The 27,408-nt window shown below is 32.3% G+C and overlaps 1 protein-coding gene across 4 annotated transcripts in view; it reads right to left on the reverse strand.

Annotated features, from left to right (window-relative positions):
- LOC142318776 (coiled-coil domain-containing protein AGAP005037) overlaps positions 1 to 26,530 on the reverse strand; it is a 1,329,051-nt gene extending 1,302,521 nt beyond the window's left edge. For all 4 annotated transcript variants that reach the window (XM_075355236.1, XM_075355237.1, XM_075355235.1 and 1 more), the window contains exon 1: positions 26,279 to 26,530. The gene's annotated coding sequence lies outside the window, so the exon portion shown is untranslated. The remainder of the gene's footprint in view (positions 1 to 26,278) is intronic.
- Positions 26,531 to 27,408: the final 878 nt, after the last annotated feature.

The following is a 27,408-nucleotide window of genomic DNA, read 5'->3' on the forward strand; positions in this document are numbered from 1 at the left end:
TTGCACCGACCTCTTGGTAGCGAGAGGAATCTTAAACAGAAGCATCTTAAACAGAAAGAAATGAACAAGAACTCGAGTAATAATTTCGTTATTAGTCCTTTATATGCGCAGCAATAAATTGAATATAAATCGTGGTGTAATAACGTTCAACAGACTGTTGGGAGGACAACGGAGGACGATCCAACAAATTAAAAGATAAAATAGAAATTCGATACATTTATTTTTATTTTAGCCGAAACCAGAAATAATTTAAAAATTATCGAATGATACGGATTTGCTGCTCCGCGGAGAAATCTATTTTATTAGTTATACAAAAGTCAAACAAATTTAATAAAAAAAAAAAGACAAAAAACAGGATAATAAGTAATATTAAGGTAGGCAACAATTTCATAGAAGCGATACAATTTTTTTAATTACAAAAAACTGACAAATTAAATAAGATTTTGAATGAGTAGACGCCATTAAATAAGGAACATTATATATGACAACAATTAATGTAAATGTTGTACTCCGGAACAGTCACTGTCTCGCATTCTACACGACTGACCGTCCAACAAAAAAATTCGACAGATAGTTGCATTTTCTTACTGGATTTTCTCCTTTCATTCATGTATATGAAAGGATTTCGTTAATATTACGCCTGCATCAATCAATTTACAACTGTAAAACGTTTTGCTCGCCCACCTGCTTTTGTTTTTAATATGGTAGTATCATTAATATATTTTACTTTCCTGGCATCACAGCTCTAGAGTAATTCTGCAAGGGCAGTATGGTAATTAGTTAAAAAATGGGGTAAGTTTTTTGAATTTTTAGATTTTTATGACCCAGGAACTCCCCTCTACAAAAAATGGGGGTAATGTTCGTACATACGTAGGCGTGCTTGAAGCTTAAAGGTTTTTGACCTGATAAACCTATTTTGATGAAATTTTGTACAGACTCGCGTGTATGGGGCAAGCTTTTTAGTAAAATCTTTGAGTCAGTATTTCCAGATGGTAAGATAGAGCTTTTTGAGTAAATTTTATCAAAATTTTGCAAACATACCTCCACTTTATATTAAGCTCAGTACATGGCTGCATGCTTATCTTACCATTTTAAAAACAAATGCCCCAAAATTCCCCCTTCCCAAAAAAATTCTCAAAGCTATACTTTATTTATTGTATACTTTTAATCGTATGGTAGCCCGTGCAACTAGGGGGTGGCAGTCCTGGTTGTGACTTGGCGACTCCATGATGGGACCGGGTGGGGATGCGGGATTTGTCCCCGGCTCCTGTACGGACCGGAATGAAGTTACGTTCCCCTTGTTGGGTGACCTAAATTGGTCGACTTATTTGAGTGCAGGTCTGAACTTCTATGTTGCGTAAAACATAATTTTGATTGATATGAGTGTACCATTGATATAACTTTAAAATCGTTCGTTTTCTGAAGCATTCACAGTCACAAACGGGCTATCAAATCTGGACTAGGCGCGGGTTTCGTGCTTCCGCGTTTTCGGTCAGTTAGTTTGAGGGAATCGTGCTAGCTTGGATGTGAAAATGTCCGTTTTAGGCCTACGTGAAGGCGAAATTTGATTTGTATTTTACTGACGCAAATGTCTGCCAAGGCATTTACATCGATGACATCCCAACCTAGGTCTACCTGATGACTGTGAGATGTAATCAGTTAGAGAGTCTAAAGACGACCTCCGGTAAAGCCCCTCAGTGCTCGGAACGGAGGGGGTGGTGTGGCGACTGGTAACGTCATAAGGTGGGTGTCTTCTCCCTACGGGGTTGGGATGTATACTTTTAACCGAATTGTTTTTATGCCTTTTTAGGTTTACTATTATTGCAAGTTACTAAAAAAAAAACATTTATATATATATATATATATATATATAGTGTGTGTGTATTTTAGAGGGCAATATTGGGATTGGGAAGCCGTTTAAAGTTATAAAAATGTAGATTTTTGAATTTCTTTTAACTTTTTTGGTTACTTTCATGCATCACTGTTTTTCCACTACAGAAAAATAAATAATAAGTGCCAGGAAAATATTACAACTTTGTTGTTAGCTTTTTTCTGTTTTTGACATTTTGATACATATCTAATTACTCTAATATAAAAAAAAATATTATGATTCTCTAGAAAGAATTCTGTAGAAGTGTAGAGAATATAATAGTAAAAGAAAACAAATATAAGAATTTATTAAATAGGTAATTGAGGATGGAGGTATTTAGAAATATGTTAAAACAAAAAGATTGGTATAAAATAAAAAGTAATGGAGACGCTCATCGAACCAGTAAACCGATTTTAAAAAACTCATTTCGTATCTGGAAATCCATTTTTTTTTTTTAATAGGATACAGTGGTACAGAAAGTAGTAATACATTCGCGTATCCTTACCACGCAAGTTGACCGCAGATATATATTCTCGATCAGCCGGTTTCAGTCACGTATCTATTTATGTTGGTTCGTAAACGGATTTAAGAAGTTTCATGAATACTAAATTGTATACTTATGTTTTATCTCCTTCAAAGTTTATCCACAGATACTCTTCGGATACGTCAGTGACATTTAATTTACAAGCGAATAGTGACTATATTTTTCTTATTTTCTTGTCTGTGGAAATTTTAAGCTAAGGAATTTCTATAATTAAAGTTTAAATTATTTTTCATCTTTTTTTTATTGATTTATGACTATTTTCAAATTAATATTAATTAGAAAAAGAATGTCTTTTCAATGATTATTTATGCTAAATCATTGTATATATACAATGTCAATAAGGTACTGGAATCCTAAAATAGCTTTTTAACAATTATTATAAAAAAAATAATAAAATTTAGCAGATGCACCGATCTCAAAACGATCTAGTTTTTCAGTTAGACAACACCAGACACCAAGCCCCCAGAGGGATCTCAAACGGAGAGAAGCTCAAAAATTTTAAATGGGAAGGGCAGAGTTGTAAAACTACCATTATAAATAATTATTATTTATCGTAATAATTTTTCTTTCATTAATATATACGTTTTCTTACTCAACGTATTAATACGTATAATTTTTGTCAAGCGTAAAAAATAATCATTAATAACTAAAGTAATAACTAATAACCGGGAAACCTTTTAGCCAAATACGCCAAAACTGGGGGAAGGATAGTGAGAAAACATTGATAATTATGGGGTTAATTGGATGTACTTAAAAAAAATGTTTTGAGAGTTTCCCAATAATGTTAATTCGAAGCAGATTAAGAGTTAGTCAAAAAATGAATCTTCAGTATTTTTTTAACAAAAAATTTCACTAATGAAATCAAACTACTTAGGTCAATATAAAAGTGATCAGGATAAGTCTTTAATTTTTTTTTTTAATTTCTATAAAGCCAAGTATCGGACCTTTAATAATAATTAGAGACAATTGATTGTAAAATAAGATTTATTTAACGACAATAAAACTACTTTTAACTACTTTTCAACATAATTCCTGGCAAAAATTAGCTTCTTGTTCAGACTTTCTTATTCCATAGTAAAGAATTGTTCACCTTAGTGTCTAAGCTAACCTTGTACCGCACCTTGGCCGGTGTGTCGTTTCTGAACTCAGTGGCACGTAAAAACTCTTCAAGTAGACTTAACAAAAAAAAAATCTTATAGTGCAAGATCCGGCAGCAATTCCCTATCCAACTTTTGAAAATCATCCCGTTTATATCGTGCGGTATAGGGACAGGCGTTATATAGAATAATTACGGTTTTTGAGAGAAAAAAACGGAACATTTTCTCCTTGTTGCGAATTTCAATTTATTTTCTAGTTCGCGATTACGGGCAACGGGTGCCAAACTGCTTACCAACCATGTTAATTTGAACCAATATCTGTTTCGGTTCCGCCTGGCAGATGATGAGCTGTGAATCTGCAGGAAGGTCCAGTCAAATGAACACCTGATGTTTGACTGCCCTACTCTTGAGGGAGGGGCAGAGACCGGAATCCAAATTTCATCACAATTTATTATGCGATCTAAAAAAACCCCATTACTTTCCTCTAAAAACCTCATTTAAGTTTCGTATAAATTTTAAACCGGAATGTTCGTTTTTTTTTAGTTGACTGCCTCGAACACGTTTTTGGTAACTCAGTTTTATCAAGAACTATCATCTACGTCGCGGCTTTGGCCACGCTATATACACGTAGATCTTCTAAAATTTGAAGTAGTTTTTAGTATGGGCTCTTGCTCTCAAGAATTACCGCTATTGAAATATTTTTCAAAGGTCGAACTCGATTTTGAGTCGAGCGTATAGGTCGTTCTTCAAGTCTTTAAGAACGCTCTGGCAGATTCACGTTGTCTACGATCAAAAATTCTAGCAGCCGCCTAGAAGTTCTTCATCTCTGTGACCTCACCAAACTAGGCGTTATGAAAATATTAATATAAAATTGAAATTCGAATCTATGCCGATTATACGTACGGTTTACCATAATGGAACTTCTTAATTCAGGATATAAAAATTTACCTCGTGCTTCTTTACACACATGAGGATGAGTTTTCACGGGTCGCCGCCAGATTAGACATATAGAATACATTTAATAGAATACATTAAAACTATCTAAAAAAGTCAATATTGACATACAGAATGACAATCGATAAATACGACATTAAATTTAATAAAAGAGGTTATAGGTTATTTATTTATACGTTTTATTTATGATTCATACAGTAGTGAGAAATGTGATTTTTTTGGTTCACTTGGCATTTCTACAGTCACCACCCTATTCGGTCGCCCTAAAGCACAAGACCGAATGTCTGTGCCACAAACGGCTACTGGAGTTTAAAAACTCTAGCTCCTAGAGTTTACCTAACAGCGTGAGCGGACTAAGCGCGGTGCCATACACCATCAGCTTACGTGTTTAAACGCTCACTTGTCATATATTTGTTAAAATGGGTAGGAGCACCCCGTCAACGACTAAAAATATATATGATATCCATAAATTAAAATTTACTCCGTGTAGACAGCAATTTGCTGCCACGCTTAGGTCGCTGAATGCCAGCAAGTAACTGTCCACCACATTAAAGCGCTTGAAGTCTTAATTGGCGGACGGTCAGCCATATATATCTCTAGGTTAGCTTCACACAGCAGTGCGATAAGAGTCTTTTCCCTACCTACTTTTAAACTACTGATGTCCTTGTAAACTACTGATGGTTCTTTTTCTTTTAAACTACTGATGTCGGTTGAACATAGCAACCGCATCAAGGAACCCCCACACAGTCCGACAATGCGGCTCTCGCCACGTTGACTCGCCGTTTGTGAGTGGTCAATTTTCCCGTTGACCTCTAACTTGCAGGGTGGCCCGGTCACTGCCCCCTCCCCCAAGAGCTGATTAGCCAAACATCAGGTGTTCATTTGACTGAACCTTACCGCAGACGCACAGCTCATCAGCTGCCAGGCGGAACCGAAACAGATTTTGGTTTAAATTAACATTGTTGGTAAGCACCCGTTGACCTTAAAAACGAGCTCGAGGCATACCATCCCCCCCCCCCGCAGATCCTGTAGAAACCAATACAAGGTGAGATAGGTGAAGCAAACTTGAACTGAGGTAAACATTTCGCGGGACATAAAAAAGCTACAGTTAAAATTTCGTAATGATCGGTTGAGTAGTTTTCACGGTTATCAGGAACAAACGAAAAAGTTATCTCTATATCCAGCAGTGAGACAATGGCACGCACAGTGCCGATAGTTACAGTAAAACTTTCAGCGAATTCCTAAATTTGTATGGGTCTGTTCTTATGGCTAAAACCTTTAATGCAATTTTGAAAAGGGTCAGAAGAAATTTCCACCGGTCTTGTCCTACGATGAAAATCGGTGACACTTGTTTTACATAATTTCAACTTTTCGATCGACTGATAAAAATGTGTACGGTTAATACAATTTTTACCGTATTGTTTTAACATCCCGGAAAGAATTTTGGCCGGATTTACACCTTATAAAAAATTAAAATAATCTTTATAACAGTAAGCATTTCTTCCGTGATGAGCGAAGCTACATTTTTAAATAAACAAAAGAGGTTACAATAATTGAAATTCTTTTCGAACAGCTGACATTTCCTACGTAGGGGTGCCATATTGAATTTTAGACGGTTTCAGTTTACTCTATTATTTATCTCTTTAATTATTGAACGAATGTTGTGTGTTAAATTCCAAGTACATCGTCAAAAATGTAATGCGAGTAGTATAAAAACATTAAGACCTTTTATATTGTTGTTTTATTGCGAGAAATTAATGAAATTGTATCATTCAAGACTATGACAACAAGGTCTATTTTTTTATATCGCTGGATTAATTATGATGGGAAAATACACTCGTATATGTCTTAGGTGAACAGATTAACTATTTATACTAGTAGGCTTATTATTTAAACTTTATTTTTGATTATTTAAAGAAAAGAAAAAGATTCATTTATCTAGTTTTATTGTTACTTCCTTGTACGAAGTAAAAAAAGTACTGTGATCTCGAAAAATTTTGGTTTTCAAATTTTAACGGAAATATCCATTTTGACCATCCCTGAATCCATTTTGATTAATTTCGGTGTGACGTCTGTACGTATGTATTTATTTCGCATAACTCAAAAGCAATTAGCCGTAAGACGTTTAAATTTTGGATTTATGACTGCTGTAACATTTAATTGTGCATCTCCCCTTTTGTTTGCAATCGATTGGACCAAAAGTGTCCAAAAAAAGATTGGATTCTGGAGTTTTTCTTAACTGCAGTAATAAACTCTCGTTGAGAGCTTTTCAACGATATATCCATAAGTGTTACTTATTTTCATCGGTTCCAGTTATAGCCAAATAAAATTTTAATCAATCAAATGTTTGGATCTTACGAGTAGAAGGGGAAGGTACATCAATTCGGATCCAACTTCATATAGATATATTATTTTTAATTTAAATATATTGATTTATTAATAATTATTAACCTGATTGTAAAAAAAAAATTACAATAAATAATAATTAAATAATAACAAAATATATATATATATATATATATATATGAAAAAAATCAGAAGTTATTAGTGAAATAAAATTTTATGTACTTTTAAAAATGCGTATATGTGATTTAATAAGCGTACAAGGAAGTCATGTGGATTCCATATCAGATTTTTTTTGTGCTGAACAACGAGGAAGATCTTTTATGTTTTTGTAAAGAACAAATGAACTCAAAGGAAAAGATTAAATAATGAATTTTACTTTATTTACTATTGATCTTAAGCCTATTTATTTTAAGTCTATTAGAATGTTTAATTAAATTTAATTAAACATTAATTTATTACTGTCGTCACAAGAACTGATGTTATTTTAATTAACATTAACGACGATTTAAAGATACTTCTATTAAATAAATTTGTTTTTATTTTTCTCTTAATGATTTAATTAGTAATATAAATCAGCTTTTTTGAGCTTATTTATAAAACTTTCAAAATCTATAAAATTTTGGTTTACTTTCAAATAATCTGTTTTGGATTTGTAAAGATTAAAATATTACGAATTAAAAGATGCGTATTCAGTATCGCAGTTGATCGTAATTGAACCGGTGTTGTAATTTTTCTTCTTAAAAAAATAAACCTGTTTTGCTTGTATTATGGTGTTCTTGTCTCAAATCAATGTTGGTATATGTGCGTTCGTGGTTTTCATTACGAGTGAAATTAATGAGACGTAAAGGATGGTGGTCTTTTCATCTGTGTAACCGGTCGGTTTCAATGCCGTGCGCGTGTAGTTAGTGATTTAACTATGTTGTTTTTCTAAAGTACGATATTAAATTTCTAAGTCCTGAATAAAAAAAAATGCCAAAAATTTGTACCAGCTATCGTTTCTTTCGGTTATTTCAACGAAAGAAACGAATTATGATCAAATTACATTTCAAAATTATGTAGCGTAAAATATACATTTATTTCCTTTTATTTATTATATTATAAGCGTTTATGTTAACGCCAATATTTGTATTACGATCACTATTGTTTAATGATGGTATTTTCAATAAAATTTTGATGATTTTTTATTTTTAAATTAGCCGTAAATTAAGAATATTTTAACTTAGGTGAGCTTAAACAGAGATTTGTTTCATTATTTGATTAAACGGTTTGGTTGTTAAGATAATAATTCCTATTATCTTTTCTGCTAAGATCACTATAGTTTTTATGTTTATTACTGCTTACCTTTCTTAGCTTAATTCTTTTAACTCTTTATTTCAAAAATAAGAAGAAAGCCAGATAAGCCATGACGTCAAATATAAGGAGGGGCATTCACTAACGACCTCTCTATATTATCTATATTCAGATTAACAGAAATTTAAAAGTACTAGTACAATAAATTTTGACAATGGAGCGGTTCCGAAACCCGTCAACAAGAGATAAAATAATGAAGGTAAGCAGTACTAAACTCAAAAATTTGATATTAAATATTTATAAATTCAGAAGTTACTGCTTTTATCTTTAATCTTCATTGTACTCGAACTCCATAAGTCTTTTTACTCAAAGAAAAAAAAAAAAAATCCACTTCGTCTAATAGTGTACGGACAGTCTTTAGTTAATATATTAATAACAAGTTAAAAATTAACTTAAGTAATGGAAGACGTTTATAAGTGACGCATATAATTTTTGTATTTCAAAGGGACAAACTCTTAAAAACCCTACAATTTTTAGGGGATTCTAACCAGAAAACTCTGGAATGCTCAGAAAAATTTTATGAAAATAGATTTTTATCGTTTAAAAAAATTTTAGAAGAATGTGACTTAAATCATGCAACTTTTTAATTTTTATTTTGATAGATTCTTAGGGAAAAGCCGCGACAGATATATACAGAGAGGCAAAACTTACTGGGGGAAAAATATAGTTCTTCGAATTTAAAGCCAATTCTTTGAGCCGCTTCATCGTACTATAAGAAGCATTTCTGTTTTAATCTCAGCCGACAACCCGAATCGTTGAGGCAATAATACGATTAAAAATCGATAAACTTCTACCCGGTACTTAAGTTAAAAAGAAAAAAAAACAATTAATCTTTCAATTAAAAAATTTTGAATAGTAGAGTAAAAATTATAAACATAATTTCCTTTATAATATGTTTTGAGTTAATTATAAATCAACCTAAAATATGTGAAATTCGTCCTGGAAAAATATAGATTTATCAAGAAATTTCAATCACCGATTTTGCTTAAACTGCAAATGTTACGGTAAAATAACCGTAGATCTTCCCGTTCGATTCACGATTAAATTTTGTTATTAGTAAAAATTAAACTTATTTCCAGTACGGCTCCTCTGAAAAAAAAATAAAAAAATAGCGTTGAACAATTTCAGAATGTTATTCATATCTTGACCTGTTTTTTACTTGATATATACAAACTTCTTTTTTCCTGTTTAGCCTCGGGTAATTACCTTTCAGATAATATTTCAGAGGATGATATGTATGAGTGTAAATGAAGTGTAGTCTTGTACAGTCTCAGTTCAACCCGTTCCTGAGATGTATGGTTAATTGAAACCCAACCACCAAAAAACACCGGCATCCACGATCTAGTATTCAAATCCGTGTAAAAATAGCTGACTTTACTAGGACTTGAACGCTGGAACTCTCGACTTCCAAATCAGCTGATTTGGGAAGACGCGTTCATCACTAGACCAACCCGGTGGGTTTGATATCTACAGACTAGTTAAGAATAATCCACCGGCTTGGTCTAGTGGTGAATGCGTCTTCCCAAATCAGCTGATTTAGAAGTCTAGAGTTCTTTGATCGGCTCCCCCACCCCCAATATTGCCCTCAAAGTATTTCATTTATTTTTTTCTCACATTCATTACTACTATACTTGGGAGTTCCTAAAAAAAACGGTTAAAAAATATGGAATAAATAAAAAGACAACATTTTTCGATTTTTTTTTTTTGAAAAGGAAGAATTTTGAGGTAATTTTTTTTTAATGGTAAGATAAGCAGGGACGCATGAACTTAGTTTAAAGTGGGGTTATGTTTGCAAAGTTTTGAGAAAATTGGCCCCAAGAAATTATCTACCCTATTCGCTGGATATTGACCCCAAACTTTTACCGGCAAATTTTACGATATACACGAGTCTGTACAAAATACCATCAAAATCGGTTTATCCAGTCAAACGTTATTACGCTCCAACACAAGTGCGTACGAACACTAACCCCCACCTTTTTTTTGAGGGGTCCCTGGGCCATGAAATGTCAAGAATTGCAAAAAAAACATACCCCATTTTTTAAGTAATTAAAAACTTTCCTTCTTGGCTCCTGGCATAGCTCTAGAGTTATGATGCTAGGGAAAAAATGCCAAAAATTAAGTTTTCTACATTTTTGGAAAAACATAAATATTAAAAAAGTATTCCTTGTAATCATTATATTCAATATAAAAAGTATCCCCTGCCACCGCCACCACATGCGACTCTTTCCAGAAAGGGGAGTGCATTGCATCTTGGAAACACTAGGGCCTCCTAAAGGCTCATTCCTGCAAGGCCGGAAGGCTGTAGCACCGAAAGGACTTCAAGGGACGAACTGAAGGAGAATCACGCCGGGGAAACGAACCTCATTCGCTCTCCCGAGGTCAGCCCCGGTCTAAAGGATTGGAACGCAACGAATAATTCCGTTCATATATAACAAAAAATAAATACAATCGCCGTTAAATAATTACCCGCCCGTTAAAAAAAAGGCAGTAGCAAAGGACTTTTCCAGGACTTTTCTGCGATTAGTAGGGAGGTACATAATTCTCCCGCTATCCTTGCGTTCCACAAAGTATTCGGAAAAATTCATAATATTAAGAGATATTCAATCGTTCGATTAATAATAATTGACAACGTTATAATTAATTGTGTTATTGAGAATTTAATACGTACTGTGGTAGTTGATGTAATGATTTAATAATTGAACCGGTTTAATTTAAATCCATTATCATATTTTCTACGCCTTCAAGGTACGGAAGAATATCTAATTAATACAGCATATAAAATATACTTTTTTTTTCGGCCTAATTTTATAGTTTATAAGGGGTATAGAATTAATATAATATCGGCTTCGTTATTGTGTTGTATTTATCTAGTTCTACAATCTAAATTGGTGTTTTGTAATATAAATGTTAACACAAAATTGTAGCGAAGAATTTATTATACTGTAGTCTCAGCAATGATGATAAGTTAGATATATATATATATATATATATTTTTATTATTTTTATTTATAAATGAAAATAAATCTATAGTACTGAAAACTTGTTATTTTCTTTTATTTTAACCTTGAAACCAGATAAAACTTTTATTATTATTTTTTTTTATTATTAATATTGACATTCTTTATACTTGATTTTCTGAGCATTATAATTTTATTTAACATATTCATTAAGAAGAACTGTAAATTATTGCTCTTAATTAAAAATTAAGATTTCGGATTTCAGAAAGTATTTGTTTAAATTCTATAACTTTAATATCCTATTGGATATAAACTTGTAATAATCTATTCGACTTAACAACACTAAAATGACACGTTTAAGAAATTTGACAAAGAAAGAAATCATAAAAATACTATAGAGGGTGCACTTTGTGATAAGATTTTTGAATAAGGAGTGTGTATGAACTAGACTCTGTGACGGAGTGGTAGTGTCTCTGTCTTTCATCCCGAGATCCTGGATTCTAGTCCCAGTCAGATGTGACATTTTTCATACTGTATAAAACTCAATATCATGCATTAATAGCTGTGGGTGTCAACCTATATCTGTTATTGTATAAAAAATATTATCACGGTAAAAGTATTAATTCAGGGTCCCACCGAATTTTAAGATTCATTTTTCCTGACTCTTACTGACCAATTTAGTAAAAATTTCCTGACTCTCATAATGTTATTCTATACCCGTTTTCTCCGCAAAATATATAGATATTTTATTTTTTGCAGCCTCTACCATCCACATAGCTTTCTTTCTTTTTCCTGTTTGGCCTCCGGTAATTACCTTTTAGGTAATACTTCAAAGGATGAATGGAGGATGATATGTATGAGTGTAAATGAAGTGTAGTTTTGTACAGTCTCAGTTCGACCATTCCTGAGATGTGAGGTTAATTGAAAAGTAAGTATACCGCCAAACCCACCGAGTTGGTCTAGTGGTTAACGCGTCTTCCCAAATCAGCTGATTTGGAAGTCGAGAGTTACAGCGTTCAAGTCCTAGTAAAGCCAGTTATTTTTACACGGATTTGAGCTCTAGATGGTAGATACCGGTGTTCTTTGGTGGTTGGGTTTCAATTAACCACACATCTCAGGAACGGTCGAACTGAGAATGTACAAGACTACACTTCATTTACACTCATACCTGTTCATCCTCATTCACCCTCTGAAGAATTATCTAAACGGTAATTACCGGAGGCTAAACAAGAAAAAGAAAAGAAAAGTATACCGCCAAAAGATTTATTTTTTCTTATTTTATAAAATTAAATATTTTGTTTACTCGTATGATATAACATTTTTATTAGATTAATTGTGTAAAGATCAACTACGAGTGTAATAAGGGATACATTCCCGGTCTCAGTTTGTGCATGGTTTTCCTCATAATTTTCTATCTTAATTTCTAACATTTGCTTATTTATTTATTTTTATAAGACTAATGTTAACAAGTTTTATTAAGCAACATAATTTTTATCAAAAACATACTGCAAAAAAGTTAATGCAGCACTTCATAAATATATACCTAAATTTTTGAGCTGATAAACTCCTGTGGTACAACACATTATTTATTGTTTATGAGCAATCTATTTATTCTTTTTTTATATAATTATTTTATAAATAAAATTAAAAATCGAAAATATCATTCAAATTGTTTATTTAACAGAAAATGTATTTTTATCGAAAGCTTTATTTTTCCTGGGTTTTTTAATTCGTATAACAAAACATCAATATGTTAATTTTAGAGCTATACTAAACTAATTATAAAATTAACTTGTGAAATGATTAATGAAAACACATTAATCGCTAAAGCATGAACTATGATGTAATGATATTTTAATGACTTGCGTCCAGGGCCATCACAAGATAAAAGTTTGTCTAAATATTTATCTATCTCTAGAAATAAGTTTGTCTATCTCTTAGGACAGGCTGAAGCGAAAAAAAAATGCGATTCTACACAGCTTTTTTATTTAAAAATTACGTGATCCTGAAGTTCATAAATGAGAATCAACACTAAAGCAAGTACAGATTACAGATTTTTTAAAAGAAATAGTGTTTTTAAAAGCATTTTAATTATATACTTACTACCACTGTTTTATTCTATTAAACGTACTGAAATTTTTTCGATTTTTTGAAATTTTTAAGAAATTATATTTTTTATAACACAACTTCACTCGATATCTTTTTCAATAAGTTTTCTTTTTTTTAGTTTTTTTAAAGGAAATCCTTAAATAAAACTTATTTTTTTATAAAAAAGAAGGATAGTAAATTTTAATTTCTTCCAGATAATTTTTGTAAATTCTAATTCCTTTATTAGTAAATTTCTACTCATTGGTTTTCTGTTACGTGTTAAGGTATTTTTTTTAGCGGATTTCCGAAGAATCTGTAGAAATCGCTACTTCGTCCGGTCAGATTTTTTAAGGAGTTGACCAACGTTTCTTACGTTCTGGAGTCTCCTGAAGAATGTGTATACACATACATATGTAAAAGATCTCTTCGTTCGCTCTATTGGATGTAAAATCTGAACCGGCTTTGACAAAAGTTGATAGGGTGACGTAAATCTAATGGCAATAAAGCCTAATGATTTTCAAGCAAATTGGTTTACAGAAACCGTAGTTATAGCCAAAAAAACGAGATTTTGGGGTACATTTTCAGCTTTTTTCGTTCTATTGAGTGCAATTTTTGATAAATTTTGATGAAACTTGGTAGAATGACATTAATCTTGTATTTTCAAGCGAATCGGTTTTTCCAGAAACTGTAGTTAAGAGGGGAAAAAACTGGAGTTTTGGTACGTTTTCAAAGTTTATTAAAATTTTCATGTTGTAACTTTAAAAGTGAAATGTGGAATAACCAAAATTACATTTTTCCTAACGGTCCAAAAACATAGTTTGTAGCCCACATCAGGTTTTTTATAGCACCATTGCGTGCTTGTATTTAAAAAATACGTGTTTGCGTAAACGTGATGTGTGCTTGTTTCGCTTCGATTAAAATTCAAAATATCATGTTTGTAGCCAAAATCAGATTTTTGCGAGCAAGGCGGTGCGAGCTAGTTTCGCTGTAGTGCTTTGGTTTCGCAATAATTAAAGATTTGATCTGGTAAGAAGGCAAGGGATTGGTATCCATAAAATCAGTTTAGAGGTTTTAATCTTTTTGGGTAAATTTGAACCTTTCCTTTTTTGTGTGGACAGCTCCAAAACCATACAAATTACGGGTAACGGTATCAAAGCGGGTTGTTGGAAAAGAGCAGTGATAAGCAACTGATGCACCTGATCACAACTCTACAACTATGTAAAAAATCCCTTTCGGTACGCCGGAAGGCGGAGGTAGATTTCACCGGTGAAAACTTGGTAGAAGCATTATTAGAATGACATTAATCTAGAAGAAAAAGAACCCTACTGATTTTCAAGCGAATCGATTTTTCCAGAAACTGGAGTTAAGAGACAAAAAACTGGCTTTTTTGGTACGTTTTCAAAGTTTATCAAAATTTTCATGTTGCAACTTTAAAAGTTAAATGTGGAAAAACCAAAATTACATTTTTGCGAGCTGGTTTCCTAACGGTCCAAAAACATAGTTTGTAGCCCACATCAAGTTTTTTATAGCACCAATGTGTGCTTGTATTTACAAAATACGTAAGTTAAGAAAAACTTCAAATTTACTCAATAAGACAATGGTTGCATGTGAAAAAAAAAAGTTCACATGTTTAGCATACAAGTCCCATCTTCTTACAATTCCAACAACATTTTGGTCATCCCTTGCCATAAGGGTTGGTCACGTCAAAAATTTCTTTTATAGGTAATGTTTAGCGGAGTAACGATCACTTTAAACCGATTTGATACTGTACCTATTAACGGAGGTATGATTTTTTTTGTCTTCAAAACCCCATTTCTTTCACCCCCTGGGCTAATGGTTAATGATATCAAAAATCTTTACTTATACGGGTTTTAGGCCCTTATCCAAAGAATAGTAGGAACTTTAAACGAATTCGATATTTTACTTAATAAGAGAATTATAGCGATATTTTGTTTTTTTCGAAAAAGCCCCCTCCCCATTTTCACCCCCATGGCCCGATTTTTCCTTTTGACGAACTCGACCGAGATTTTGGGTCGTTATATTTTAGGTATCGATTTGAAAGTGATTAACGTAAAATTACGGCAGTTCTCGTGTCCACAAAAAAGTGAAATATATATATATATATATATATATATATACACGAGTATATATAAACTTTTGAACTGACGATGGTTTTGGGGTCTGGGGGATGTGAAACGCGAAAATATGTCGAAATTTTCCGTAAGTCGAATCATGGAACCCATTACAATAAGTAGCTTTCTTATGAAATTTACTTAAAGGAGAAAGAAAACACCCAAATATGCAAGTATAATGTATTTATTGGTAAAATACATAGTACCCGGCAGTATATATTATCATAACATGAAATACAAAAAACAGAAAGCAATATTATTCTCGAAAATCATTACAGCAATGCAATATCCTTTCTTTCTAAACCAAAACCGAAAAGTCTCCCTATATACACGAGTATATATAAACTTTTGAACTGACGATGGTTTTGGGGTCTGGGGGATGTGAAACGCGAAAATATGTCGAAATTTTCGATGGTTTTGGGGTCTGGGGGATGTGAAACGCGAAAATATGTCGAAATTTTCCATAAGTCGAATCATGGAACCCATTACAATAAGTAGCTTTCTTATGAAATTTACTTAAAGGAGAAAGAAAACACCCAAATATGCAAGTATAATGTATTTATTGGTAAAATACATAGTACCCGGCAGTATATATTATCATAACATGAAATACAAAAAACAGAAAGCAATATTATTCTCGAAAATCATTACAGCAATGCAATATCCTTTCTTTCTAAACCAAAACCGAAAAGTCTCCCTTCTGGACTTATTGCGACAGTTTTTTTTATTTTTATTATTATTGCATTGTACGTTTATTGAGAATTATTTATTTTTTGTTTTTTACATTTTCAAATGTGATACTCAATAAACATTAAAATGATATATCCAGTACGTACAATAAACCTTTTATAATTTTCCAATTATCCGTATTCGGTCTTGCAAGGTCAATTCAGATAGTGGGGTTACACTGAATTATTATTATTATTATTTAGTTTTAGCGAATGATAATATAAATTCAACCAGCATATTACATTAGTATAAATAAATAAAACAATTTTCAACGTTACATAATCATAGAAAAGAGATAAAGATGAGAATTAGATAACAATACACAACATGTGAATGAAAAGTATTTATTCTAGTACATCCAACTCCACATTCGTTATGTTAAAGGCATCCCGGACAAGCTGCCTCGGTCTAACAAACTAACACGCGCATAAAAAACATACTAAACATCATTCTACCTGGAATACCCATTCACAACAAAAATCAGCAGCAATATTTATTTCGTACGAGGTAAAAAAGCACTGAGTAATATACAAAGAAGGAAGTACACGTTTCTAACAGAACTATATATTTTTTTTCAAAACTACCTCGACCATAGAAATAATTAACCTTCATAGGTAAAGAATCCGGTACCAGGATGCAAGGTTCAAGTTAAACAACGCTTTTGAGTTTTATTGATCGTGTGATATCTCATCTTTAAATATAAAAAATATGGATTCTTTTTCTTATAAGTAAAAAACTATAAAGTATGGCGAAGACAGCAGCTGTCAGCGACAGATAGGCGCCGCTTTTAACCGCAACCTTAAAGAAACAAAGCTGAGTAAAACAGTATTAGATGTTTACTTTTTAATTAGGTTAAATTACAAGCGGTTTCTTTAATTAATTAAAATGTTGTCTAGACTGATTCAACAACTCGGTTTATAAGATAAAAGGACAAAATCTGTTGTATTATTGAAACAAAATAATCACAGATTATTCCTATAACCATTTATATCAATCAAAATTGTATAACTTTCCCGGCTAACTAGGAAAAAACTACTACTTAGGAGGAAAATGATTTTAAGTAGAATATTTAAGTATCTAACTAAATAATTCTGTAAAAAAAATTATTCTACTCTTCGAGTAAAATTTTCGGATACTTGATCCAAGCTGACCGTATTTCCCCAACTCTTGACCTATTGTAAATTCCAAACTTATCGATATCAATATTTAGAAGTCATCGTAGAAAATTTCGTAAAAATCGATTCATCCAGACTGAACATAACAGATAAAATGTTAACCAACGGAAAAAACACATAAAATTTGAGTTACTTTATAAAATCACGCAAATGTATTATCAAAGGACACATACTAATGTAATGAAATCATCTAATCGGTACAAGAAAGTGACTTTCAGTTCAGAAACGACAAAAAATTAAAATAAATATTTTTTATTCCCACCGGATTTTAATAAGATCGAACACCGTGAGAAGTACTTACGGGGCATTAAAATATCTGAAAAAATATGCTTACTACCTCAGTAAAATTTTGAGATAAGGGACTTATGAAATCCGTACCGCTTCCCTGCTAAATCGACCTATACGATCAAAATTAAATGTCATAGATGCCCGATACGTAGAAATGATCGTACGAAATGTTTATCAAAAACTGTCCACCCAAACTAGAAGCTGACTGGAAGACTGGCAGCTGATGAGCTGTGCGTCTACGGGGAGGTCCAGTCGAACGAACACATGATGTTCGACGACCCAGTTCTTGGGGGAGCCAGAACTCAGGCCACCCTGAACTTAGAGGTCAAGGAGAAAATTTGCCACTTACAAGCGGCGAGTCAATGTGGCGAGAGCCACATTGTCGGACCGTATGGGAGATCTTTGATGCGGTTGCTTCGTTCAACCGACATCAGTGGTTTATCTAAACGAAAAGACTCCTACTGCGCTGCTGTAGGAAGCTAACCGAGAGATATGACTGGCTACCAGCCAGATTAAGGCTCCAAGCGTTTTAATGGTGGACAGGTACTTTCTGACATTCAGCGGCCTTGGCGTGGCAGCGAATTGCTGTCTTTGACGAGATAAATTTAATTATTGTTAGTCATACATGTTTTAGTAGTTGCAGGGATGCACCTATCCATTTTAGTGATATATGACAAGTGGGCGGTGGGACACGCAAACGAATGGTGGATGGTACCACGCTTTTAGGTTAGCTCTAGGAGCTAGTTAGGACACTGGTCGCTAAACTGTTTCGTGGCTCAGTAGCCGTTTGTGGCACAGACATTCGGTCTTGTGCTTTAGGGCGATCGAATGGAGTGGTGGCGGGAGAAATGCCAAGCAAACCAATCCAGAATGGAAATACCAAGGAAAAAAGCGGACCAAAAATACATCCTTACAGAAATTTTTAATGCTAAAACTCTATTTGCTTGTCAAAAGGAGGGTTATAAAACGTTAACATCTGCAAAAACTATGACAAGCAAAATCTGATCCGATTAGGATAATTTCCCTTATATTATGTACTATATAGCTATACAATATAACTACTTATGGAGAAAATTAAACATGATAATAATAATTAAAGAGAAACAAACTTAAAGTTATTATGTATATAAAAATATGTAACTAAGTACATTACATACAACTTCCCTCCAGAACCTATCCTGCCAATATGTAATTACAAAAATTATTACACATCTTTTTCTTTACATTTTTATTTACGTAAACCCAAAATAAATACACTTACATTTGAATTTTACTAAAACAAGATATAAACAAGTGAAATATTCCCTTTAGATCTACAGTGAACTCGTGACGCTATTTCTACTTCCCTGGCATGATAGCTCTACAGCAATGCTGCAAGAAGGAAGAGTACGGTAATCAGCCGCAAAACTGAGTATGGGAGTTGCATTTTTCGACGTTCTATCATCAGGGACCTCCCTCGCCAAAAAATGTGGGGTAACGTTCGTACATACATACGTACGGAACTCAGTACATGCGTATATATTGATCGTACCATTTAAAAAAAAAACTGCCCCCAAATTCCGCCTTCCCCAAAGATTGGAAAAAACTATTTTTTTTTATTTATGTATATATTTTAACGGATTTTTACAGGCATTTATACGGATTCAAATACTAGACATTAAATACCGTTGTACTTTGGTTGTCGGGGCTCAATTTATCACAAATCTTAGGAACAGTCGGCCTGAGTCTGTACAAGACTACACCTCATTTACACGTCACAAATATCATCCTCATATCATCGGACCGGAGGGGTCGCTTATTGTTCACTAGTTTAACAGATTGCAACGTACACATTAGGAATAAAAATTAAGACATGAATAATCAAAATAAGTTTACTATTTACACCGATGTATCGTAGCGTGTTTACGTCCCAGCTTATTATTTATTTATATTTTATATATAATTTAATTTATTAAAAATAAATTAAATATCTTAAATATGTATCTAAATCTTGGAACAAGGAATGATGTATTGTGTCTAAATCGAAATGAAGGAGAGAAAGCCCGGCAGCAATTTATCCATCTATATTTCGTTTATTCTGGTCGGCATCCTGTAACGAAAACTGAAGAATGTTAATGAGATGAATCTTTTTTAGCTTGTGAAAAAATGCCATGCCTGACTAGAAGTTGAATCCACAACCACCTACTGAAAGGCAGAGACACTAAGCTATGTACGAAACAATAATTTAAGTACGTTTTATTAATTTTAAAATGTCTAAGTCCATAACTAAGATACACAAAAAATAAGAATTAATTGCAGGCTTGTAAAGAAAAATGTAATTTAAGTAGTTTTATATAACTAACATCTGAAAATCAAAAGTTGAAATCTATATGCCGAGGACACCACCGTATTGGGAAAGGCTCTCCCAATTAATTTAGTGGTGAAAGTTCGGGCAGCCATGTGGAGATTGCGAAGACGAAGGGAGGCCAAGGTATTTGGGATGTGGTTTCGAGCCGGGCCAGTACCGGAGCGGAACGACGATCACAATGCACCGGATATAAATTTCGTTCAGTTTCCCATCTTCCGTCTGCGGAAGAGGGTGCAGAGCCTCGCGATGGAAGCATGGAATGCTTCTGGAATGGGACACCACAGCTAAGGGAAGATCCCTGTACAAGTTTATACGGGATCTGGGGGGATGGTATGCCTCTCCTTCGTTTTGAAGGGCAACGTGTGCCCAGGTGCTCTCCAACCATATTAATTTGAACCAATATATGTTTCAGTTCCGCCTGGCAGCTGATGAGCTGTGCGTCTGCGGGACGATCCAGTCAAATGAACAGCTGATGTTTGACTGTCCGGCTCTTGGCGGGGGGGGGGGGGGATAGAGACCCCGCCACCCTGGAACTTAGAGGTCAAAAAAAAAATTGGCCACTTACAAGCGGCGAGTCGCCAGAGCCACATTGTCGGACCGTGTGGGAGTTTCTTAATGCGGTTGCTTTGTTCAACCGACATCAGTAGTTTACCTAAGGGAAAAGACTCCTACCGCAGTGCTGTGGGAAGCTAACCTAGAGATATATATGGCTGACCAGCCAATTAAGGCCAAAGAGCTTTAATATGATGGACAGATACTTGCTGGCATTCAGCGACCAAGGTGTGACAGCGAATTGCTGTCTAGACGAAATAAATTTTAATTTATGGATGTCATATATATTTTTAGTAGTTGACGGGGTGAGCCTATCCATTTTAGTAAACATACAAGTGAGCGGTTGGGACACATAAGCCGATGGTGTATGGCACCACGCTTAGTCCGCTCGCGCTGTTAGGTAAGCTCTAGGAGCTATGTTAAGATACTGGTCGCTAAACTGTTCCGTGGCTCAGTAGCCGTTTGTGGCACAGACATTCGGTCTTCCAAAAGACCAAAATCAAAATACCAAGGACTTATAATTACACTACCATAACTAGAAAAACATATTTTTACAGGAGAATTACAACCATTCTTTTACATGTATTTCTTAAGCCGCTTATTTTATTCAATTTACAATAAAAATGTTTCAATAATAAATAAAATTTCCTTCGAAAAATTGTTAATAATTTGATTTTTAACGAAAACGCACCTGTTTTGAAACAAGAACCTTTACTTAACATCCAGGAAATTTCAGCGTCAAATTAATATTTGAATACTAAAACTAGAATAAAAAAATAATTAAGCGTCAATCTATAAATCAGGGCTTAAATAACAATACTGTATTTCTTCTAAGTTAGTACATTAAAATCTATATTATATCCGTTAAAAATAAAATTGGAAGAACGAATGATTTTTGGGATACGTTTTACAAATAGTCAAGTGTGTAATAAATTGATATTATCATAAATCATATAGATTTCAATGCGTACAAACAAAATCAAAACATGAAATACAGCCGATCGATCAGTTTTTCCGTTTCCATGAGGTGTGTCTACTAAACAATAAACAGGGTTATCCTGAAAGCATATTAAAGTTTTTAACAAAGTGTGTTTTTAAAAATGTTTTCACTTTTACACAATCACTAACAGTTTTTTCCATTAAAACTGTATATATAGGTTTCGCTTCATTGTTGTTTATATATACACCGAATTGCACGGTAATCTGTTATATGAGTCTATAGACAAAAATAAGAAAAAATGTCATATAAATATAGGTCAGAAAACGGTTCATTAGCGAGTTTCACCTTGCGGAACATTTAACCCTGTTTTCTACTCCACTGTGAAATTAAACCGTATTAAAATTCTTGGGGTACAAATCGAGGGGTGATTGAGGCGGGAGATAACTGCACCGCATTCAATATTGCTTCTTCAGCATCGGTATTTCTCACAAAACGTTTACGACCGGTATCGAATCGTTGCTGTTTACGCATACCTGTTTTTCGAACTCGCCTCTCCAAAGTCTCAAATGTTTTACGATTCGATACTCTTCGATCCGAATAATTTTCTCGGTATTCACGCAAAACAGCCGATCCATTTTTATTTACTTGATCGTAAATTAACATGTCTATCAACTTTCCAAATGAAAACAAATTTGTTGTATCACATATTGTGAATGAGCTGACCGAACAATAACACCGTTCAAATAAATATTCGAATACTAGGTACTAAACTTAATTGTTGATCGGCTGTTATTGCCAACCTACGAAAAAATAAAAATTTTAATATGTTTTAGAAGGATGTCTTTAAAATCTATTTTTATAATTTTTAGCATTTGTATGTAAATTGTTCTGTTTAAAATCGTGTCGCTTTTCCGATTTGGTTTGAATTATAGTTTTTATTAAAATTGAAATTCTCAAATGCGAGTTTAATTTTAATAGCGGTTATTTATATAAATTTTCTGAGAATTAAACTCTCTACTAAGTTAACTAAAAATGTTTATTTGTTTATCGGTAAATTAACAAAGTTATTTTACTCCCAACCTAAAAAGTGTATTTTCGGAGAATGTTTGTTAGTGTTTTACCCCGTTTTTCTTAAAACCTAACTGAAATACAAGTCAGGAATCTCTTTTATTCAATTTTTTAGATAAAAAACCATAAGGAAGCACCAAATTTACCCATCGATTTGTACCCCAAGAATTTTACGACGGTTTAATTTCACAAGGGGAACAGAAAGCATGGCTAAAGGTTTCGTAAGCCAAAATTCGCTAACGAACCGTTTTCTGACCTAAGTTTATATAAACTTTTTTCCTTATTTTTGGCTCCAGAATCATCTTCCAAGAGATTGCCACGCATTTGGAATCTCACCTGTACATATATATATATATATATATATATATATATATATATATATATATACAGAGCAACCTTCAAAAAACGGAAACCTCCTCAAAACGTACGGTTTCTCAAGTTCCGATATACTTTTATAGAAATTAATTTCTTCAAGACGGAAAATTCCGCAATACGGAAACGGAAAGGAAACATAAATTTTATCTTTAATTTTACCTATTAATCTTGTCTTATAAGACGGAAATTAAAAAAAAAATTGCACATTCCCACGATTTACAAATTATACATCCAGTAGATTAATATTATAATACAGTAATGTAACTGTTGTTTATTTAATTATACGCCATCACATTCTTGGCTCCAAAATTGACTCAAACTCAAAACAAGGTGAGGACACAGAAAACAAAATTAACAGTTTCGGAAAAGCATTGGGTATGGTCGCACAGCTGGAATTATTCGCGATTCGTATAAAAAGCGATGATTTGCGACAGAAATGTTAACAGCTAGAAATATTATTTAAAACGAAAGTTCCAAGAGTAAATTATTGAAACAGCACACTACTTGATTATTTTAGAAAATGATTTTATTTATAAATTATTGTTAAAGCATGTTTTGTTTTAGGATAAGTGAATTTTTCCTATTTACTTGAATTATTGAAGTGTATAATGATTGAAAACGAAAGTTCCAAGGGCGTTATTGAAGCAAAACTGTACTTGATTATTTTTAAAAATGATTTTATTTTAATATTCATGTTAGAACAAGTTATATGAATTCTAATTTATATGTCTTTTAATTAAATGTAACTAACGTTTAAATGAAAAATTACTATCAATTTTTGAAAATTGGTGGTTGATGTTCTTCTCTATATGCAGTATAATTTTCGGATTATTCCAAACGTTTATCCTTGTCTAACTTCATTTTACATTTGTACAATTCATAGCACAATAACTCACGATAAATTAGCTCGATTTTTAAAAACTCTGCAAGACGGAAACCTCTTCAAAACGGAATTCTTATTCGGATCCGTCACGTTCCATTTTGGGTAGGTTTTACTGTATATATATATATTTACTAAATCTATAACTTTAAATTAAAAAAAAAATTCTAGTTATATACACAATGTAATGTTTAATAACAGTACCATAAGTTTTAAAAAAAGAACCTCAAAAAATTACTCTTATTATTGTTAACTATGAGTTGTTATAGCAGTGGGTGCAGCTTGATGCTAACGTTTATTTATAGTCAGTCATCAAAATAAAAGTCGATATATACAGCGGTTTATCCAAAATTGTTCATTAAAATTAAATTCAACTTACACTTGAAAATTTATTCCGTAATTAATATTAAACAATAATACAACTTCAAGCATTTTCAAATCTCTCGGATGTTTAATGAAAGAAAAAATGAAATACACAACGCTTTATTACCAGCACGATAATCGCAAATCGGAAAAAGTAATCTTTTACATACAAATTTTATCATCAGAATAATTCTCGGTTCATAAATTAGAGAAGACATAGGAACTGCGTAGATCATATAATATCACATGATCTTAATCATATTTTTAATGATATCACATATTTCCAAGAGTAATAAAGGTTACATTACGATCTTTCGATACGTCTTCTGATGTATAACACAAATAATAAAAACATTTTAATGTTGATATTATAATTGGCGAAAAGTCATAACAAATGATAGGAGTAAATATAATTAAATGTTCTAACTAAAGAACTTAAATTATAATATTACTGTTTACACCCGTCACTATACCTCACACTAAAAAAAAATGTCCGTTTAATTAATAGCAATACCAATATCAAAATAAATTTAAAGGTACTTTTAAGAGGTTTTTTCTTTCTTTTTCCTGTTTAGCCTACGAGAATTATCGTTCAGGTATTATTACTTCAGACGATGAATGAGAATGATATGTTGAGTGTAAATGAAGTATAATCTTGTACAATCTCAGTTCGACCATTCCTGAGATGTGTAGTTAATTGAAACCCAACCACCAATGAACACCGGTATCCACGATCAAGTATTCAAATCCGTATAAAAGTAACTAACTTTAAAAGGCTACAAGCTATTTATTTTACGTTACTTCATTAGCATAAAATCAATTTTAATGAATAAATTAACAAATGTAAATTATACTACCGTCGAGCAAATTTTTAAAACATATATTTCCATTTTTTCGCTTTATAACATTACGTCCCTCAACAAATCGGATAACAAGAAACAGTTTTTATTATTTAATAAATTTCAGCAAGAAATTTTTACCAGTATGTTACTGAAATTAACAAATTACATAAAACTTTTCGATTGACATGTAACTCTAGCAGAGGGAAACGACTGATTGCTATTGCGTATTTTAAATAAGCTTATCTGTATATAGAAGAACAAAAGTATATAATTGAATTTAATTTTTCCACCGACACTATGATAAATGTCACCTTGAAATCCATTTAAAAATTTATAAACAAATTACTCGCTGTTTTATAACGAATAAATAAATTAATGAAGCTAAATTAAACATAACTTTTTAAACAGATCGTACGTTGTTAAAATACACATGCACCCTGCTTCTTATCAAGTAGTTATTCCTGCTATTATCAGTTAATATGTTAACCGAATCAAAAAAAATAATTTAATTTTTTCACGTACTCGTTGAATCATTTCATAATCTAATATAATAAATATATATATATAGATTATTAAATATAATTTAAAATCGTTCAGCAAGTAAATTAAATAACGAATTTTTCTCCGCATTACAAAAACTTATAATTCATTTTCTTAAAATTGAAAAAATAAAATAAATTTTAAATGAATCCGACCTGTAATTAAATCATTTATATAAAGATGAACTTTATATTTATTAACTGAAAAGTAATTATTTATACCAGATATAGATTTAATATTTAACTATATTGAAATACGTGTAACCTAAATTTAATGCGATACGTAAAAGAAAAAAGATTTAAAAAAGGAATCAAAATATGTTGTACGTACAAATTTCAGCCACGTTTTTTTTTTTAAATTTCATTTACTAAAAACCGATTCGACATGAATGATTAACGTGTTACATATTTTTATTTAATAAACAAATATATGGTGGTGAAAAATACATCACAAAAATGGATACAGTATTTCTTAGACATAAAATTTGATTACAGCGCTATTAAAACAAACAATATAAGATAAAATGAATTAGGTCGGTCGAAAAATACGCTAACTAAAAATGATGGTAGTTAAACCAAGAAATTAAAAAAAAATTACATTTTAACTAGAAATAATTTTTAAAAAACAGTCAATATTAAAAAATAAAATCATACCAAACAAACAAATGTTACCAGCCGCCTGTCTGTAGTTTTCATAGACTACACATTAATGCTCACAGCTAATGTAATAAAAATTCAAGGTCAAATTAATAATACGATTAAGTAATAATACAAGTATCGCTAATAACATAAATAGAATACGAAACAAAAAAATATTAAATACGTTACAGAATACACCATACCTTTAGACGAATACATTGCGTTACCGGCATATTTCCAGTTACTTTTCAACATAATACAAAACAATAACGTACAGAACAACACTTGAATAATCTAAAATTTAGTAATTAACACAAACAACTACCAACAGAACCACTGATGTATAACTTACGAAACACATAAGTTATCATATTTCACTAAATTTGGAGCACATTGCACAATTTTATTACATACTTTTAAGTTAACATAAACAACCGTTGACAACGTTGAATATAGCGGCGAACGGAAGATCGACTGACTGCGCTTGTCCGTGCCGTCTTGGTTCAAGAAACTGTATAGTTACGTTATCTACCATCAGAGAGCAACATTAGTCGGAGTATTCCCGCTACAGTTTGAAGTATATTTTGTTAACTACTGTTTTATCTAGTTCTTTACTAATTGAAGTAGATTCTATAATTATAAAAATTATTTCACGTTTTAAGCCAGGAAATAGTATATAATGTATGTAGGCAGATATATAATTATCTTCCAATAACCTTGAAACTAATTAAGTAATTATTAAAATGTACTGCAATATTTCTCTAAGCACGTGGCATGCATTTTTGTACACAATTGTTCTGGAATATGCAGAAAATATAAGGATTCTTCAGGACATCTTAAAATTAATAATCTTAAAAAGGACAAATCTTCTTAAAATTAATAAACAATTATTTTTAATGAAATCAATCGTAAATATAGCCTGGACATTAATAGGCTGGTCATTGATTAACCGATAAATTTGTATAAAGATTGCCACATAGTACAAATGCTTCTTTTTTTCACCATTTTTACTTCCTTGTACAATGTAAGGAAAGTATTATGATAATAAAAAAATTCGGTTTTCAGATTTCAACGAAAATATCCATTTTAACCATCCCTGAATCCATTTTGACTAATTTTGGCGTGACATCTGTACGTACGTTCGTATGTATCTCGCATAACTCAAAAACGATTAGACGTAGGATGTTGAAATTTTGGATTTATGACTGGTGTAACATCTAGTTGTGCACCTCCCCTTTTGATTGCAATCGACTGGACCATAAGTGTCCAAAAAGGTCCAAAATCCAAAAAATATGGATTTGGACTTTCTTAACCGCAGTAAAAAGCCCTCATA

The sequence above is a fragment of the Lycorma delicatula genome, chromosome 2 (genome assembly GCF_047948215.1).
Source record: "Lycorma delicatula isolate Av1 chromosome 2, ASM4794821v1, whole genome shotgun sequence".
Taxonomy (NCBI): Eukaryota; Metazoa; Arthropoda; class Insecta; order Hemiptera; family Fulgoridae; genus Lycorma; species Lycorma delicatula.